The sequence below is a fragment of the Varroa destructor genome, unplaced genomic scaffold, assembly GCF_002443255.2.
Source record: "Varroa destructor unplaced genomic scaffold, Vdes_3.0 BEIS01000002.1, whole genome shotgun sequence".
Lineage (NCBI taxonomy): Eukaryota > Metazoa > Arthropoda > Arachnida > Mesostigmata > Varroidae > Varroa > Varroa destructor.
The window spans coordinates 44434695-44455351 of record NW_019211455.1 but is presented as its reverse complement, the minus strand read 5'-3'; the positions used below and the strand labels follow the sequence as shown (position 1 = coordinate 44455351).

Sequence of the window (20657 nt, the reverse complement as noted above, 5' to 3'; positions counted from 1 at the left end):
CAAGAGATTTCGTAAAATTGATGGAATTATCTAAAATGCCGGCCGCTCGCCTGAGTTGGTCAAATAGACCGGCTTCAAAGCCTGGAAAACCCTATGGGATTTCCACTTGTAATGCAACCTCCGTGTGCGTCTGTCTGACGCGTATTTAGGAAACATCTGGAGGACTGGTTCCTACACGGCACGGACTCGTATGATGAATCTCCCATCGTCCCATCTCCGACGGGAACTTTTCAGATTCATCGTGAAAATTGTCGAAGATTCATCTCGTAGCTGGAGAGATATTAATACAATTAGATCATACGTTTTATAATGCCATCGAGAAAACGTTGATAGTTATAGAGACATTCTGGATACGTATTCTTTCCTTTGCTATTTTACTTCTACCGTGTACTTTGTATGGCTCGAAAATTTAAAAAAAAAAATATAATATCAGTGATTTATCCATTGGAATGTTGTAACATAATCATAATATATATATATATATATATATATAAAGTATTAAATAGGAAGTTGTATAAATATTTTGTTTGATGGAGTAGAGCTTTGAAATTAGATAACGTGCGAATACAGGAAGAAACACTCGTCTGTGAAAATATCGGCAACATTCCGAGGTTTATTTAATAAGATAGCAGAACGATTTTTTACTTTCTGGTCCGAATAAACGTACACTCACCATTTGTGGGAACTTCAACGCGCATCTGTGTAGCAAAAGCGAACAGAACGCGATAATAAAAGCAATAGCAACAATATCATTAGCAATTTTTCGACACAACTGCGCTTGGAGGGGGGTCCGCAATCGTCGTTGAATTCATTATAATCATACGCACACGCAGAATTCTGCATCTAATGGTCTCTTTAGTCATTCTTCGTTGTAAATATAAAATTGAATTGTAGTAAACAAAGAGATGTATAAGGGGATTAAGTTATAGAGAACGGTCTCACTTTGACAGTGGTTGAAGTTTGAACTTTGCCGTTGGAATTTCTATAGAAAAATATTCTAACTACACTTCCCGCCGCCCTTTGCCGCGAATATAGACCATCCAGTCCGTAGGTGGGCGACTGTTACTCGTCTGACAGCCAACGCTTAGCTGCTGGCCGGATCCCATAAAAAGTATAGCATTTCTGCGCTGACCGTTCACGCATCTGCTTGTATCTTTCAAAGGTATTGTTCGTACATTGCTGCGTTTCGTGTGCTTTTGTAATTAGTATGAAAAACAAATGACTTTTAAATGTGTACAGTCAGCCACCACAAGCACACGTACAGTGGACGTTAGAGGATTGCCTGCACATATTGTGGCATGACCGGTGCGTCGTGAAATGACAGTCAAAAAAAACGACGGAACAAACAAGAACATAACAGTACTATATTAGCGAAATAAGACAAAACATCATCCATGCATAGGCAAACAGCGAAGATAACAGGAACGGCTAGTTTCGCTATAATCGTTAATTATGAGCCGCCCTGCTGCAGACGATAACTCCCTATTGAACCAGAAATGTCAAAATTCTGGCGCCGCTGAAGTAGCCGCTATTGATTGGAGAAGGGGCGTCCAAACGCTGCGGCTGCTTGAACGTACCTAGACCAAGAGGTCGTCCCCATCTGTGTTGTCGTTGACGAAAATAACAAACGCTTGTGCGCAAAATGGCCCGGTAAGGCGCTCAAGGCTCCTGCACAGGTGCATAGCCTCATCATATTAGTCGATCATTACCGTTAGTTCTTGTACTCTATAGATCTTAAACGTGCTAAATAACAGGGATAAGACGGAGGCTTGCGGCGTCCAGGTGATATATTTTTGCCGATTTATGACAAGTACTGCTGATAGCTTTGAATTTTTCACCGGTTGCAGGTTATTATATGTGGCGACACCACGCTTGATCGTTTATCGTTGACGTGTGGTGACGTACCGTTGCACCCCTTAGGTACTGCTTGTTCGCTGCAATGTTACGTATTGTATTTTCGCGTTACGTGGTCGCATTTCGTGCTCCCGCTATTCAACTGGCAGCCTTTCAGCTTATACAGAACGCGTTTATTTAGAACCGAAAAGCTACCGGTACACCGGCGCTGCATTCGCTGTTGTTTTCCATTTTTGCCTTGCTATAATAAAAATAAATAGCACGAACGGTAGCAGAAGTCATTCGAGAAGAGATTTTTGGCACTGTCAGTCAGATTTGACAGACGGCGTTTGATGGATTGCAGCGCAGAATGAGTGATTATGAGACGTGTAAATGTTGCCATAGGCGATGTGATGTATCTCAGTTCTGTGAACGAACTTGTTAGTCTGTTAACTTCTACAGTCTTGGCCATCTCTAAACATACCCGGTCAATATATTCAGTAAATATTAGAATTAATTCAATAAAATCAACTTAAAAAAGTTATATATATATATATATATATATATATATATACATACGTATATGTGCATCTATATAGGTAATAGGTCCATATTTAATTAATTTATTAATAACTAGCATATGCGAATAGAAGACAAGATTCATAGATATAAATAACTCTAAAAGAATAGATTATTCGCAGATGATCTCGTGAGTCTTTTAGACGCAATGTACGCCATGGAGTAAATTAGATACTGATTTTAATAACAGCAATAACGACAACTTTGACGCCTTTTCACAGTTTGCTAAAGCCAATGTTTATTCGAACTAACCGAGCTAGTTGTTATTTCAATTTTCAGAACAGCTCGTTTATGTACCAGCGTAAACACACAGATGCATAGCAACAAATCGACCAACCACCAAACGCCAGGCATCTTCGTGCTCCATCACAAGCAGTTAAGCGATTTCTTTAAATTCAAATTAAAACGGCCGAAGCCCTTGTAAAGGCACTGACATCACTTATATCGGCTTTGCAATGTAGTGTAGGCCCAACTTTTGCTGTCTGGGCTGATATGTTCAGCTTAACTTTTTTTCGCCCAAGATCAGCTGATCAGAGGAGTAGCTGAAAATCTCCACTTCGATCCTGTTTGTCGTCGTCATCTTTTCTACGAACGCTCTAAAGATATGCAAGATACGATCTGTTAATCCAGTTTGTATTTAATTTTAGTTTATTTGCCCCCTTCTTGCCATTAGCTCCTCGCGACATCTTGCTTCGCACTTTTGTGTGCACAATACAATGGATCCTGGGACGCTTGCCAAAGAAGGGGTCTAAGACATGGGACACGGCAACGACACGTAAAAAAATATTAAACGAATCCCATAGAGTGAATGAAATTAAGTATGCGTTTAAACCTATTGGTACCATATGCCCAGCCGCCTACACGAAACCTATACGTACACGGAGGTCGACGTAAGAAGCACAAGTTCCTACAAAGTAAGAGTTGTCTGTCCTGTTCTAAGGAAACAAACGGAAAGGCCTCTTCGATATGTCTCAGACGGAATGACGTTCGACCGCAATCAGTTAGGAGGCGTTTAGTCTAATGCGGCAGAAGCGATGCGACCGTGTGGGCGAATACAAAAACAAGTGCAAAAGGGACAGGGGCAGAAATATAGGCGAATGAGATATTGTTGGATTAAGGCAAAGTAAGCCAGCTGACCGGAAAAGCTGCTGGTTGACTTTATATGATAGTAAAAATAATAAGTTGCCATGTAACGAAACGAAGACATGGGCGCGGATATTCGTAATACTGATATCACTGTGTAACAGGACTGGACTGTGAATTTGCAAAGATACAAGGGTACGAAACTCTTACAAATCGTTGTATCAGTTGTAGCCATTGCTACGAAAGAAGAGGCGTCTTAAACACAGCCCAAATGACAATCGAAAAAAAAAAATATTTTTAGTCCATTACTCTAAGGCTGCGGAAATCGTGATCCGACAGCTTATTTGGGTAACGCTAGATCAGCAGAAATTATACTATTATCTCTATACTATAGTATGTGTATCTAGGATATAAATTAAAGCTGTAGCTAACGTTACCTTGATGCCCACGTTGCTGCACGCTCCGCAAGTGACCAAGCTGGCCTATGCTGTTTCAGGCATTGCGTTTTTTTATATATACGTATGTGTATACATCTTGTATAATTATCGGTCTCTAACTCTTCCAACGGAAATTCGCAGGTAATTACAACTACAGTGAGATATTTTTCAAGTGAAGCTCACACTCGTCTGCAGGGGCTTGTATGTATCTCGATTAGACGAAAGTATCCTAATGTACAGGGTATTTAAAAAATTGAGGTTAACCCTTGAGTAAGCATCTGGCATCGATATTCATTTTATCTCTTTAATTCAATATTCTCTACATCTCTTCGATTTCCATAGATATCATATAGAAATATCGTATTTGATTATATGATAACGACGGTCTTGATTGAGAAACTAGAAATATATTCGTATAGAAGCGACTCTGTAAAGTAACTGCCGTTGAGTGTTGAGGTGGCCTTGTTACGGCGAAGATCAAGGCTTTTCCTTGGCCGACCTTTGACGAGAAGCACCTCATTTCACTTGGCTTTTGCGATGCTTTGGACACTGATACGAAGGGTGCCATAAGTTGCGCCTTTGCATTGTGAAGTCACATACGTTCCTCAGAAGGACATCGTCTCTCGCCTCCTCATCAGGCAAGCGATAAAGAAGTCAGGTTTACGAAGATGATCGGTTGAGATGAGCTTTGTTCCAAAATAAACAAAGCCTGCTGTTCGTTGACGATTAGCCTTTTTCGAGGTTGAACTCGTCAGTCACGGCATGGATATATTTAAAAACATTAATTACACGTTCACCAGTGCTTGCTGCTACTCCTAAAATTGGTGCTGAAATTACCGACTAAGGACCCTTATGATGTGACGTTCTAGGGTGGTTGGCAGTCATTGACCGGCAGCCAGAGTCAAGCCCACTGTTGCTCTAAAATAGCTTTGTTCTATGGATGGGGGTGTGGAAGCACATGATTGTGCAGTAGCCGTCTACAGGGTAACCGTTTTGTGTCAAAGAGAACTCTTAGTTGGTAGAGGTAATACAGTTTGTGGCAGGATTATACTAATTGCAAATCTACTTTTTGAGCATCTGTGAACTGCTCCATCGCGTACAAATATTGAACATCTTTAGGGATTTACTTTTCACTACGACGTTTCAAAGGATGCCTGAATACACCCTTAAAAACATACTCCAATTTAATTTTCGGCTTATTTTATAGTTGACGGTCGCAGTGTCGAGTGCTATTCATGAAAATATACTAAAAGTTTAACTTTTGGAATTTTAGAGAGACACAAAAAAGATATATTACTTTATTTCAAAACGAAAGCCTGTTTAAATGTTTTATCAGCCCAAATTGACTGTTGATTAATATTTAATGAACGAGAAGGGTTATACTTATCTAGCCTCTCCAATATTGTAGGTCATAACAAAATATGTTTGTCATATATATTTTCTAATGTCATGAAGTACATGCGACGAATACATGGACTGTTGTATTCTTGGACCATCTAGGAACATTAAATTACACTTAGTTAACTTTAAATAAGTGACAAACGAACGTACACACTTTTCTCTGCATAGACTTATCCTCAACTTCTAGTAAAAAAACAGCTCTATGGGAAGGTGTTTTTTTGTTTACCGAGCGCTGTTAGACCTTCAACAAATCATCTAGTATAAGACAATGCCTTGCACAAAACTGGGTATATTAAGTACAACTTTTGCTGATACAGGTGATTCGTGTATTTGAGTGAATCTATAATGTCTTTCGAATAGATCCATATTGGAGTACTTTCTCCTACTAATATGTCGAAGCAATACAAAAAGCTTCCATATTTTGTTTTTCTTCTAAAATTGAACGAATCCGTTGTAATGTCCCACTATAGTTCAGCTGAAACCACTTCTTCTAAAGGACGCCCTTTTAATTTCGTACATGAACAAACGTAAGCCTATATCTACAGGAGTTCTACTTCTTAAAACTCTAATGCCAGTCATTGCAGCATTACAACAACAACAGAAAAAATTGTATCTGTAAAAACGACTACCGTAAGAATTATACGATCACAATGCTCCTTTCACGTTGACTGAGTCCCGAACTGTACTTTTTTCCATCTTTTGCTATATATGGCAGCCGTTTCTGCTTCAAAATTAATTATTTTAAAATAGGCTGGACGCAGCGCACGCTCACCGACTATTTACCCGCCGAGCCGACGTTAATCCTGATTGCTAGTCTGATTCTGGTTGTTGTTTTTGTCGTCATTGCCGCTGCAGTCCCAATCGTTAGATTGATCTTTGCCATTTACGTCTGAAATCGCCAACGTCATGATTGCTAGGCGTTAGTCGAAGTTTGTAGTACACAAGTGTTTGGGAGATCATCAAGCGTGAGAGCAGAAATCCGAGATCGTGCCGACCAGCTGCCCGTCTACGCCGTACTATCCGTAGACACTAAGTGTATTCTATGTTTTATGTGCTCTATAGTTCCACACGCGAGTTGGAGGACTGAGCGCGGTTTCGACCTGCGCAGTAGTAAAGCCCTGAGGAGAACGTCAGACAGGCAGGTCTTTCTGCAACGGTACCACCGACCCTGTAATTGAAGGTTTTCCACTTACCTGGATTTCAAAGAGCTTCAGAGATCTCTTCTGGGTTAGATTGGACGGCCGAGACCGCCTGTGAAGTAGAAAGCCTGTAAGTGCCTACACCCGCTTCTTTCTCTTTTTTTTCCTCGGATCTACCTAGTCGAAAGAAGCTCCGCCGGCTCGGATCCTTTACGCTACAGTTTTGCTGAGATGATGATAACTGCCCTATCCGCTTACCAAGTCCAACCGCCTTCTGCCTACAGCAGCGCTTGTCGGTGCTCATATGGCCTAAGGAAGCAAAAAAATAGTAAAAATATAGGGAAGCAAAAACGAAATTCTATCAATCTAACTATCCTAAGATTGTGACGACGGTGATGGTAGGGCGAATAGCAAAAAATGTGCGGAGCTCATGTTTTTTCCTTTTGATATATAGATAAAGACAGCTGTACAGACAGAACACAATGAGAATACCTAGAAGTTATTTAAACGAAATCAGTGCAAAACGATTCATCTCATAAAATGTGTTTCAAATTTACAAAACTACACTGCGGCATAGGTAGAACGTATGCAAATATTAAGTATTCGTATTATGACAAATCGTAGTATTATATATGCTTCAAATCGTATCCACTAGATTATTTTCATATATATACATATGTCCTCTACAAATTCTACTCCTGATGCCTCCTAGCAGAATTAAGTAGAAAGCTTCCGAGGTACCAAAAAGATTGCAACAGGTGATCGAGGGATCGTTTGCGCTTTGGGTTTCTTTTTGTCTTCTTTGACTAAAAGCAGTTCGCTCCCGTTCAAGTTCGAAAATTGTAATGGAATGCGACAATTGGGTAGCCGTTCGTAGCCCGCGAGTGGAGAGTCTTATACCTTTCAAATGCGTCGCCACTTTTCATGGATTGCTGCCATTGCTGCCCCCCGAACTGGGCGGGGCTTATAGATGTGGAGAACGGATATGCCTGTATTTACTAACGTCGACTAGCTTCGATGCCGGCACGAGGTTCGTTGATTGAAGAAGTGTAGGTTAGGACGTGCCTAGATCTGGACAAGGAAAAAAACTCAACCGAAAGGGCGCACGTTGATGAGATTCTCGTGAGAAAAATAACATTTGAGTTGACGTATCAACAGGTGATACAAGCCGGTCACTGTTAATTGCTTGCGTTAAGGACATATTACAGGTTCCAGTTTTATACTGAGGTAAGACGCGAAAACAGGCCTCCAGTAAAAAAAAATTAGTAACAAATACGGTAACGATACTTACCTTTTAACTGAAAATTTATCTTCGTGTTAACTATAAATTGGCCTCTTGCTTCATTGCAGGCTTATTTTTCCAATATGCCACCTTTAAAGGACCGCCCCTAATTTTCACGCAAAATGCTTCAAAGGTATGATGCAGTATACTACTGCTTTTACTGATTGTAAACTCGATTTCTTTTGCAGTACTCAAAAGCCTCAATTGCTTTTTAAAGTTTTAATATTTAGCATATACATGTTAGTTAGACTTATGGGGACTTTAGTCTTATAGCCCAGGTTTATTTGTATACACACTTCCACTGTATTGTAAGTTTCTGAGAGACTTACCCAGATGTTGCTGGATCCTACTTCTATAAATGCCTATTATGCTTTCCTATTGTTTAATGCTATGTCAATAGACTCGACTTAACATTGAATTAAGGTGCGTCTATCGCAGCGGGGTGAGCTATACAACGTTGAAACGAAATAAGCGGAATCCCACATCGAGAACCTATAACTTACGCAGTTTTTTTCCCGATTACAGCTAGACTCAAGTTTTTATTAACATTCAGAGTTGATGACTTCGCGCTCCATCATATGCTTTCCTCATTTATCCTTTTATTTTACATATTCACAGTCATATGTAATTGTAAATACTGGTGTCGTCACGAATATCGTTATCATAGCCTGAGTGCGCGCATGGTTCTTCGCTTCGTGCAGTGACGATATGCACGGAAAAGTTCTACAGACGACTTTACTCGTAACGTTTAACTCGCGCACGACGCAAAACCGAGTCCCATTAGGTATAAAACGTCGCAGTTTCGGCCCGAGTAAAAACCAAAATCGAAGCATTCAGCGGACAGCCTTCTCCACGGAGTGAGGCACCCCAATGCACCTTGAACCAGAAATGTGACAAAAGTAAAATCTATTGTAACATAATGGCACCACTGCGCAGTTCCTAGGTAACATGTATTGTCTCTGATCTCCGGTTTCTGGCAATGGCAGAAGCACTAGAAACAGTGTCGATGTGACCCGCAACCCCTCTTTATTCAACCGAATGTGCCCGCTACAGGCAGGACTCCTCAGTCATTAAACAGGGGTTGAGGCTTACTTAATATGCTTCATTCCACGTTCTGCATTGCTTCACCTTTGTCCTCGTGCTTAAATTCGTCTTTGGTGTTCAACGGGTTTTGGTAGTCTGGTGATCCTGACTAATTGGGTAGCTGGCGATGCTGCTCAACACTCGGTCGTCTAAGCGTCGTCTTCTAGAAAAAGAAAATTATTTCGAACTTTTAAACAGTAAGCAGCGACTGCAGGAGCGCGAACAGTGACTAGCTGCGTGATAACTTTTAAGGGCTTCAGGGCAGGGCACGCACGAGAGACATTAGCGCCGCGTGTGTAGGAAGAACAGGCCCAGGTATGGGGAGACACTATGTTGCGTTACTGAAACTCTACCTCGAACCAATTTTGACGTCAGCAGAAATGATGATTTAGCTCAACAAGCCACAAGCAATTCATGTATAAATTATGTATGATAAGTAAACGAGTTTAACTCCAGCCGCGCTCAAATAATTGTGTACCTGAACTTCGTTTAGAGCAGACATTCTGACAGAAGTCCAAGTGAAATGGGTTTAAGGAGAACCATAGTTTTTCTCTTTCAGATTATTCGAACAGTATATTCTTCCCTGGATCGACCTAAGTCTACATAATAAACTACGCTAAATGAGAATAGAAACATTGCCTTGTTCTAACCTTCACGGGCACTACTTGTAGCATTAAAAGGGCTAACATGTTACAATAGATGTCGTAAGTGATGTAGGTAAATCGTTACATATCAATATAGAAGTCGAATTTATGAACTCTACTCACTTTCAGTCGGCCGATCTTTTCTTCTTTCATACAGATTGCTCTTAGTGTAGTGCCTTAAGATGCTAAATGATAGCGTCGCTGCGGTTCCGTCCTGCAGTACGGTCTGTCGAATGGCTGGGGGGGGGGGGGGGGGGTCGCTCGTTGGTATTGAAAGAGAGTGCGAGAAGCACCGACTTATAAATGGTCGCAGGCTGAACTTAAAAGGCAATAGCCCGGAAGGTCTCGGTTTCGAAATACGGACTCTTTTAATCCCAGTCCCAGTTCGTATTCCTGACTTAATTCCCTCTGCGACAGTACTCCGTCGATGACCTCTGGGTGTCGCAAATCCCCTAGTCGAACATGCCAGCCATTTCGAGGTATCTACATCTCACATCTCCAATCAGGTCGGGTGACGGGTTCTAAAAAAATCGCGACGCCCGTTCTCGAATTTAGAGGTTGATTGAAGGAAAGTGGAATTTCGGATTGGCCATTACTGTTGGCAACGTTGAAAGCTCCTACAAAAATTAAAGAGGAAACAGGAAGTTCTTAATTAACCAGGCGGACGAACGGCCGAATCGAACCCTCATAATAAGCCAAGCAAACAGCGAAGTACGAACTATAGATCGACTACGAAAATCTGCAAACATATGGCATCGGGTGCGTTCGGAGACTTGCATTTTTTTTAGCTTGCAAGAATATATGTATATGTGTTGAAGGATGCTGGTTAGAGCATAGGTTTGTATGTACAGGTTGAGAACTATAGGGACAAAAGCTGGAATACTGACGTTACATAAATACATATGTGTGTGTGTTAAATAGAGAAGGAATTGAACGCGTGTAGAATCAGAAGAGCCTAGCCCATTCCTTCAAGTTATGTTAGACTGATTTAGCATATTTATCTATCTCTCTATTTCTAAAAGTACTTGCGTTAAGCGTAAGATTGCCTTACAGCTTTTGGCAGCGTGTTACGGGTCTCTTGTTATTGACCGGTGGTTTTTCCCACCTTCAATCCGTAACACCCTCTGGTAGACGCGGATACGCCCCAGAGGCTACACGCTTAACTTCGCAGATATCCCCGGAGAGATCAGTAGACTACTCTGAATATTCCTCTTTATCGCATTGTCGCAACTTCCAAAAGATTCACCTGAGAACTCCACCCGTTATTCCACCTAGCTGGATCGGGAGCGATCACCCTTTTGTTGTACTTTACTGTAAAATCGGCGACGATTTGGGTCTAGAAATAAGTTTTCCTTTAGTAAGTGCTTTGCCATCTGCCTATCGTAGTCTTCACAAACGTAGCAGTCACGTTGCCTGTTCTTAGTAGCGAGTGCACGTAGCGCAGGCATACTACCATACAATACCCTACATTAGTAATTTACAAGTTGTATCATACATACGCGTATTCAAGTTAAGCACGATTCTCCTTAAAGGAACACTGTCACTTTTGAAAGCTCATTCATTTTCTGATTGATTGAGGAACTGGCGTAAGGCATATATTCGAACATAGATTCATAGTTAATGGTTGGAGCTGTCATTGAGAGTTGGTACGTGAACGTAAAATGAGATAACCCTGAAATCTTGTAGCTTCTAAAGGTAGAATTTCAGTTATTACCTTCATAGTGACGAAATGCAGGAGGCAATAGCGTTATACGTGCCTTAGATCTATTTCGTATACCCGAACCATTCTTAGGTCGCTAACATTTGCGTTAGATCGATGAAAAAGCTCTTCAATTATTTGGTAGGACACCGACCGTTGGTGTAATCAGTCGACAGTGACAATAAAACTAGCCCAATCTTTACCACTCGTTTAAGGTATAGTTAACCGACTGGTCGTTTTTCCCCGGTACCGCTTTCATACTTCGGACGTGCCTCTGTTTCGTGCCATACCATTACCACTTTAAGTATTCCCTATAACAACTCAAGACGACTACTTGCCATTGTCTAATATATAGCTTAACGGAGCAACTACGTCAATAAAGGAGGGATGAATTTAGAACTGCGAGAGACTTAGTCTGTACTTCGTTTTCGATCTTCTAATGCACTCGACGTTATTCCACGCTTGAATTCTGCTCGTTGCTCTAATATGTACACTAATCTGTGTGTCCGCAACGCTACCGATTAACAGCGTTCATCATGACTCTGTTTGGCGTTCGCGTCAATGTTCGATTAACGAGTACGTCGTACTTCCTGAAAGCTTTTAAACGATATCCAATAATCGGTAGACCTAGCCAGTAGATCCTTACTTACATGCGTGTTGGTTAGCTTGTACGGCGATTGCAGAGGAGGATTCTGTGGTTCGATAGATTCAAAAACTCTTCATCGATGACTCTTCATGTCGGTAACAAAAAAATCTACGTTGTCGCTTTTACCAGCGGCACCACCACGTCGGATTCGTTGCCAGGGTCTTCACAGGGCCGTAAAGCGGCTTTTCTCTCTCAATTGCCGTGATAGGCCTCGAGAGTGTGTTGTTCGAGCTCATCCTACACCCTGCGTCGTGCGGTGACCGGGTAGTATGTGAGTGTCGCAAAGTTCCCTGTACAGCGACACGCTCGTGGATATTATATATATATTGCTTGAAGTACAGGTTGTATGGTGGGGATAGGGGATTTAGCATGGGAAAAAACGGCTCTCATTCACTGATTGGACAGCTTGCGCATCGTGATAGCCAGAAGCGGCGGCTGCGCTCTGGAGTAGGCTTGAAACACCCGAAGAGAACCTCAGGGGAATATCATGATGGACAGGGGCAACTGGGAACTCCTCGATTCCCTTGGATAACGCGCTATTGAAGTCACTGTATTCGTTTTCAAGGTCCTGATCTGCCTACAAACTCCGTGCACGACAAGAGTTACAGGAAAGGAACGGCCATTATAGTAGTGCGCTTGTGTGCGCAGAAACCGGCAGTCAAAGCTCTGTCGCATCGGTGGTCCAAAAGCCTTATAAAAAGTTCGCTTCCACTATATACACGGTCATAACTAACCAACATGCGGCCGCAGTACCAGCAACTATTACGCAAGTAGCGCAAGTGCGAACCTTGCAGCCTGCTCGGTGCTCCAGAAAGGCGCTCACAAGGGTAAAAAACCGACACCTTACTCTATATCCCTTTGCATTTCCTGGCCTTACAGCACTATCAGATTTCCTCCGGTTCTTTGCGCTCATCACTTCGATTAATAGAAGAGTTTGGGATGAAGGGCGTTAGAAAATCAACCACTGCAGGAACGACCCAGTGGGGATGCTTTGACAAAGGAAAAACTCTTCTGCGTGGCAGCTATTACCATTGCCATTTGGCCGATCAAGTCTGACAAGACTGGAGAAGCTAGGCTTCGCAGAGCCCACGAGACCGTTCCGGCAGAGTGCTATCAGATATGTTGTTTATGGGATGAGGCTTTGAGTCGCTTCGGTGCACCACAAGAATCGAACATTTTCGGCGCTTATTCGGTCGAATGTAGCTTCTTGCCCGCTGAGCTGTCAGTCCTTCTCAGGAAATGTTTGATATAGACTACGATGTATTATTTCAGTTCATGGATTAGCGGCTGGTGTCTGGGGGAAAGGGGATCAACGATGTGCTCACCTTCCAGGTACCCTTGGGTGGACGTTTGACTGCGTTTTGTGAGCTAGTCTATACAAAACTTTTGTGAAAATCACTTGGTGGCAGCCTGGCTGGCAGGCACTCAAGGGAGGTCGGCAAACATGGCAGTATCAGGTAAAAGTGCAATGAAGCTTTCGGTCTGGTCGAATTCGATGTTCCTGCAAGGCATGATGGTCAACAAAAATTTTCGATAATTAGTGCTTGGTCACCCACTAACACCGCCCGAGCAGAATGAAGGACCGGAACATCCACTACAATGTCTCGATACTACCGATCTCGAAGAGTGGCTGCATTTTCATCGTCCCGTGACTAGTACAAAGTTACAGATACCCGCTGTCTGAATGAGTTTATATGCGTGATACAGAATCTATACGAAGCTAATGAAAAAGTGTGCAATCTACACATCCATGGGGAGGCCTAAATATGTTTTGTGGTATGCATGGCAGGAAGTGTTTCTTTCCGTGTGGCTAAATGATTTAATTAAGGGTTAAATAAAAAGTGGATATTTCAAGTTCTGGCTGCTTCCTTTTTGAAAATGATAGTTTATGTGGCTTAGGGCATACACTGCCATATATGGCAACATTTATTTTTATCCAAAAATCGTATTTGTAAAAAATTGAAATGGAAGTTTGAGAACCGGTTTACCTTTTAGAAGCTGTAACCCCACCATTTAGCCAGTAAGGTTTACAACTGAGGCAATATCTGTTTCCTCTGTGTGATTCCTTCTTTCCATCGTTTTTCTCAAGGCCATTAAGCCTCTCGGATTCAGTATATTTCGAATAGTCTTTCCAAGCGATAAGCAAAATTTCATATAGACAAATATGGCATTCGTTTAACAGAAAAAAGAGGTAAAGGACTACCTACTACATGGTAAACTGATGGCATGTAGTTTGTAGTAAAATGATCATTTTAGTACGCACATGTTTTACTATCCCAGGTACATGATAAACCTAGTAATGTAGTCTTTGTTCAGGTTATTGTTACTAGTTCCTGTGATAGTTTAGTGAGTAATGTATTTGCCTACTAATCTCAGGGGCACCTTTTTGTCTAGGTTTTGAACCGCGCATAGACAAACTGCGGTTCGTACTGGGAGCCAGCCGGCCGTCTGATGGGAGGCCTAACGGCAATACAGGACGTAAAACTCGAAGCATAGGGGTTATTGTTCCTAGAGCTGCGGCTCTTTCGTCAATAACGCTTAAACGCACGGTCCATAGGTTGATGCTCGAATCGTAATAAGGCTGGCTTATGTTGTTGATGGTTTAGAGTCATCTTTTTAAGGCTGTAAATCGGCTTAGTCATTTACAAATTCTAATGTTAACTTACTCAAAAAATATTCGACGACAAATAGCGTCCAATCTAGAGTCCTATTTAATAAAATTAACCAAGCCTGTACTAAAAACTAACTTGTACTAGCTATATCGTTCCAACATATAAGTTACGCCACTGCTCATTAGTTAAGAAGTGCCGCATATTCCTCAGCTTATTATCCTTAATAATTATACAATACGCCTAATATTGGAGACAGCAACAACAACAACAAAAACAAACGTTTTCGATGGATTTTTTCTCTGCTAGGCTTTTGTAGAAATCGATTTTTCATTGGTTCGGAAGTCATACTACTTTGTGACTCTGATCGGTTTTAAAATAGCATTATGCCATACCCAAGACTTCGACTTGACTCCCAAATTCGGGTGATGTCCACTCGTCGTCGCTCAACCATTCCGTTATAGGGTTCAATCGCACCGCTTGTAGTCTTCCATCGTCGTTTCGTTGCTAATGGCTGCGAAAAACTATTTATGCTACAGACCTTAAACGGCCCTCTGTGTTACGGACACGGTCAACTCAACACATCAAACCAAATCGACACATCAATAGAGATGCGTGAAAAGAAGGAACGAAAACAAAATACACAGGTCGGCTATTTTGTGCGTGGATCTCTATTTGTATACAGTATTACGCTGACCTCAATGCGTTGGCACTACAACCCGTGTACTGCCTCGGATCTAGTCGGTTTTTTTCCCCACAGTTGCCGCTTTTACCGCGAGGCAGCGCTGATTTGACGATTCGATATTCTTTACGGCACTCGAGTCCACCTGTGTTCTTATTGGCGTAGCGCTGTGGGCACTGGGATTGTTTTTTTCCGACGACTGATTCGCCGATGAGGCCCCTAACTAAGACGTACGAAACCCAGATGGCGAGTCCTAAGAATTCGACTCAGACTTCGAAGGGTTTATGCTATTCGAATCTCGTTTCGACGACTCGAAGTTGAAGTTTCACAGAGAACGAATCAAGAGTAGTAAAACACACCGATGATGAGGAGTTCATGAGGCTGCCTTGCGTTTACAAGCAAAGTACAAAGTCTAACTGGAGAAAGCCAGCAGCAAACAAACTTTAAGAGAATACACAGCTTTTAAATTGTGGCGAGTGGAAAGTGACCTATCGCAGTGTACCGGTGCTTGTTTTTCGGCACGCCATCCGAGGATTAGCTCTGACATGCACTAGTGGGAAACGTGACGAAAGCGATGACCGGCCAAAGGCAAGCACCACTAGAAAAGCTCGTTCGACATAGAGCAGAGTGGAGGAAGTGTAGAAAGAATAAAAGAGTGTTAACTTAACAAACTATCATGTAATCGTACACAATACGAATATGGATACTCGCGATGATGAGCTATTGAAAATGGCGAAAAGTCGGGACATTCAACGTATGTATCCGTGGATTTCAACAGAGAGCTCAAGGGAAAAATTCGGTAATCAGTATTACGATAGTACGAGGTGGTGGACATAGGTAAAATAAGCAAAATAAATGTATTTACTTAAACGAATAAAGAATACGCGATGTGTTTATTGTTACATAGTATGTAATACCATCAACAGCGTTTATCGATTAAAAAAAACCTTTACCACAATATATATTTATTATAGATACAATTGAACTCACAAGACGTATTTGCGTGCTTCACAAATGCCAATCTTATTAAGTGGAGTTCTTATCAACGTATGTGAAACTCAAGTGTTGTATCATATCTTTTAGTCAGAGATCCGAACACACAAGTTGATGCGAGCCCTTCTCTGAGCTCTTTACGAAAAGTGTAAAGGACCTTTTGTCCGGCCTGAGCGGATGCTGTCGTACGCTCCCTTACATCGGTCGGTCGGTGCGAAAATTCCCACACATATTTGCCATATTGTACAGTTCCTTGATATATGCCAGTCTGTCACCTCGTTTGGATCTCAACAGGTAAAAGCTTTCCTTTCCCTTCTCCCTCTATTGCTTCGTATCCTCACTTGAAACCTCACAAACAGTTTCGAGGTGACTCGTATAAATGTATGGGTCTCAATAATCCCATTGCAGATCCTCTAATCGACCTGTTCACCTGCGACCGGCCACTGCGAAAGAACTGTTGACGCATATTGTCCCCATTCGCTCCTCAGATGCTACACAGTTGTTCCGTTGAAATTTGAACGCAAACAATTAGTCACGTGTCAAGGGCAAGCTTTGAGCATGTTGTGTCCTTACACGGCACCTCCCTATTGTCTTGCCAGCACTCGCCGAAACACGGTGCGCACCCGACGCGTCGCTCAAGTGCTTCGTTCCACACCTATGAGTTCTTCATAGTAGCCAGGTACGAAATCGGTTTTGTGTGTCCAAAGGCTCCGGCATAACGATTATATGTGAGCGACAAGGGGGGGTATTTAATGTATTCGTTCATTCAATCCCTTCCCGCTTTTTTCTCGGACCAAGAAAGGGGGTACATATTCTTCTCGTTTTCTATGACGTCCGACGAGCTCGCGCTAGTGTCACGATTTTGTAAAGTAAGATGCTCTTTAAGTAAAACCTCTCTTTTCGCTTTTTCTTTCTCTGAACGCCCACTAAATGATAAGCGCCATTGGGAGTTGGCACCGTTAGAAGCGTGTCAAGTCCAAGGTATTTCCATTCTTTCGATGCGGTAGACAAGCATGCGAGTGACAAGACTGAGAAAACTGTTTCATTGTCGCCGTGTTGATATGTCTGTTCATAGAAGGGCGTTCCAAACGAGCAGATTCGAAGGATACGTACGATGAATTTGAAGAGAGGTACTTGCAACGAATTCGTATGAAACCGGGCTTGTAGCCAGGCTTACGAATGAGAGCGTTCGTGAAGTAAATAATTCCAAAGCCGTATTATACGTTCCTATAAGCCCCTAACAGACACTACGGCAGATGTCTGGGAAGAAAATATAATAACAAACGTGAGGAAATAGGATATACGACACGATGATGGCAAAAAAGTAAATGTTGGATTGAATCCGTATCGGTAGAACGGAAGCTATCTGGCAGGTAGTTTTTTTTTACCCAGAAGAAGAAATTGAGAACACGCTACAGCGAGACCTAGATGCGGTCCGTACACGAGAGGTTATCAGTAGAGAAACATGTCCATTGTTAGTAGCTTTTTGTGAATAAGCATGTCCGGATTCGAAACTGAACAATATCGACCCAGAGCGCAACCAAAAGTTCGTCTAGAGGTACATCTTTTACAGCGCTCGTACTCTGCTCGAGTAATTTCGATGGATTCCTTCAATTGGAACAATACGTACCTTCAATCTTGCTTTGCGTTTCAAATATGTTCATAGGCATTTCTCGTATAAAGTTCGATTACATCGGTCACTGTTAATTTCCATTTCTAGTTTGGCTCAATTTAGTCGAGCATTATTGTTCTCGGACAGTGACTGGTTTATCAAGCACTACAAGAATCATCAAACGCTATTCTACTCTGCCTGTTGTTTGTTGCTGTTTATCATCCATGTATTGAAATCTATTAAGTGTAAATTAAGTCTGACCGTCTAGATTCTACAAAGTAAATGCCTGCCCAAACAACCTGTCCTCCAGTTGTTGCTTTTTCACCTTTTTTCGATGGAACCTCTTAAGATGGCAGCCTTTTTTAGGTCCATAGATATGTTAATCCCGCGAAGGTCGTAGCCTTTATTCGCCTATAACTACAGCATACCGGGAATAAACATTACGTCTCAAACTCTATAGTTGGTATTGGGTCTTCACCGTTTGCTGTTGCTAGCGGGTTGACTGTTGTCACCTACTAGAGCTTCGGCTAAAACTTGGATGGTTCCTGTGCGATATACGGGTACACTAATATAAACGATTGTTTCTCTCTAGTACATGTCGGGCGCGTGCTCCTCCATGAAGGCGTCTCAAGCGCGAAGAAGAATGGCCAACGAAGGCATAGAGAAGGAGAATCGAAGCAGAGTGGCAAGACAGAACGAAAGGCTAAAAGTAAAGAAAAATAATGAAATTGAAATTAGGTTAGTAATAGGCAATGTTGTGACTAATGAGTATTTTCCCAGGAAATTAGTGTTGATTTCAGCTCAGTTGCAGCACAAGCGGATCATAATTTTTCAGCATGATGGTATTAACTCTACGCATTAATTTCTGATTTTTCCTTATATATATTAAAAAGCTTTCGTATTATATGAATAGTCTTGCAGGATATGAGTTCCAGGAAAAAAGGATAAAGCGAGCCTAACTGATTTCCCTCATGCATCGCGTAGGTTATTTATATTCTACCCTGCGTAGGCTGTAGGGACAACTAGTTGTACCGTAATATGCGTAATAGGACGATTTTTCCGGTCGTCATGGTTGTCTCTCCTTTAGGCCTGCTCACCCGCTTTCCTTTCTGTTGTCTCCCCTTTAACTTCTCTCTCCCCCGACCAACAGAGACCGACGATAACATCTCTAGTGGCGTCGTTGGGCGATGGATAACTTGTGAGGCCCAAGGAAACAAAGCGGCAAAACATCTATAAGAACAAATGTGAGCTACAACAGAAATCGTTCTGAAATTAGAGAGTTCACATGACGGAACAACAAAGTCTTTGGCAAAATCAAATCACGTACTCACGCAGACATGGATGCGCAAAGACAGGCAGCGAACGGATAGACACGACCACCTAGGGATAGACTTGCTGCCGAAGAAATATTGCCACCGGAATTGTTGAAGTAATGACGAGTAAAAGTAAAAAGATTTCAGGAACCATAAAGGGAAAAACACAATTCTAGTCAGATTATATAGCTAGTGTTAACCATCTCAGAGTTTTTATCACAATAATGGTTTTAAACGTATATCATTAGAACGAAAGCGTTCGCATATGTTAAGTAATTTCCCATCAGAGCTTGTGATTACTATTTGATTCTTCTGGGCTGCCAAACATTTGTTTATAGTATGTTAAACTTCTAGCACTAGCCTCGAGCTCCTTCCATTTCAAGAGTAGAAATGCTTTCCGAAGGGTAGAGTACTTATTGTGTTATACATTAGCTCGAAGTCATCTGTCTCGCTTATACTGGTCAGACACAACACGTACAAATCATGACCCGATCTATTAACTTAAGTCATGCTCGTTAATCAGCCATTTGCGTTCGTTTCTGTCGATACCATTGATATAATGTACTTGAACTAACAAAAAGCACTGGGGTTCGTATACGTCGGCCACACGTTTATATAATGCACACTTTCATTTCATAATGTTCAAGCGAACAACGTCTTTGTCTTTTCCCTCCTACCGTTACAAGTTCCTATCCCTTTTTATTGGCCATTATATTCGTCGATTCCATTTTGTTCGGCGGTGAGCGGTTACGGGCTGGGCGTGACGCTGGCACCAGAGCAGTTAATCTCAGCTGGGAACCGCAGAATGAGTCCAGGCTCGAACAACGCTGGGTCGCTTTCCTGCTACTCAAGTAGCAGGAAAGCGACCCAGGTTACCTGATTCCTACGGGTGACTGCTGCTGCAGTTGTGGCGCTCGCTAATTGTCTTGCGTGACCTGTCCATGCCCCTGGCTAGTGTAATAGTTTAGCGGTGCGCAGACACGACACGCATCTGGACGGGGTTGGCATTAACATAGGAAAGAAGGTACATGGTCATGGCAAACGAAGCAACAGCCATCTACGGTACTTAATACAGTTTAAGAATCATTAGGGCAACAGATTTCGAAGGGCTTAGAGCTAACGTTGTTACCTAGAGTTGCCACTAGTCCTACCTACGGTACTATTTTGCCTATATAGCATACAGGCCTAAAACAAAAAAAGGTACAGAAAGCCGCCTAATTTCGTCCCGATGGATGCGCAAGCGAAAGAGTGACCAGCCGGCGAGACAGCGGAATAGTCAGCGACGGTTGAAGAACTCTCATAGACAGTGCAAAGTCTGATATATAAAAAAGCTAGGCTCTAGGCAGTCGCTTTTCGTAACCGTCCATGATGACGTGGTGATTACACGAGATCAATACGCACCCACCCACACACAAATCACCCAAGTTCGTAGTTCGTTTAAACGATAAGAAAATAGACACTAAAGAAAGCATACTAAAGATAATTATCGTGGATCAATTAGCAAGTGGTAAATGACCAGAGAAGGCTTTCGTTTTTAGACATTTAGAATCAATTACAGTCAGTAAAAGTGAACAGTAACAGGCTTAGTAGAAACCAACCAGCTATCGTACGGGTACTCCTCC

General features: G+C 42.1%; 2 long non-coding RNA genes across 9 annotated transcripts in view; one reads left to right on the top strand and one right to left on the bottom strand.

Moving 5' to 3' along the window:
* Positions 1-622: 622 nt before the first annotated feature.
* Positions 623-19935, top strand: LOC147757868 (uncharacterized). Of its 7 annotated transcripts, XR_015320471.1 has the most exons (6): positions 633-1650; positions 2692-2787; positions 7289-7699; positions 7823-7887; positions 18315-18460; positions 18873-19935. It is a non-coding gene; the product is annotated as an uncharacterized LOC147757868 (long non-coding RNA). The 7 variants fall into 7 exon arrangements; XR_015320475.1 differs by lacking the exon at positions 7289-7699 and having other exon boundaries at positions 628-1650; XR_015320473.1 differs by lacking the exons at positions 7289-7699; positions 7823-7887; positions 18315-18460; positions 18873-19935 and having other exon boundaries at positions 623-1676; positions 2692-4655.
* The window catches only part of LOC147757867 (uncharacterized), a 57450-nt gene continuing 45121 nt past the window's right edge, over positions 8329-20657 (bottom strand). Inside the window, exons 3-5 of one of the 2 annotated variants that reach the window (XR_015320482.1) lie at positions 9605-10098; positions 8883-9000; positions 8329-8630 (exon numbers count right to left, since the gene is read on the bottom strand). This is a non-coding gene — a long non-coding RNA (uncharacterized LOC147757867). Of the gene's footprint in view, positions 9001-9604; positions 10099-20657 lie in introns of both variants that reach the window. The other variant, XR_015320481.1, reaches the window with a different exon arrangement.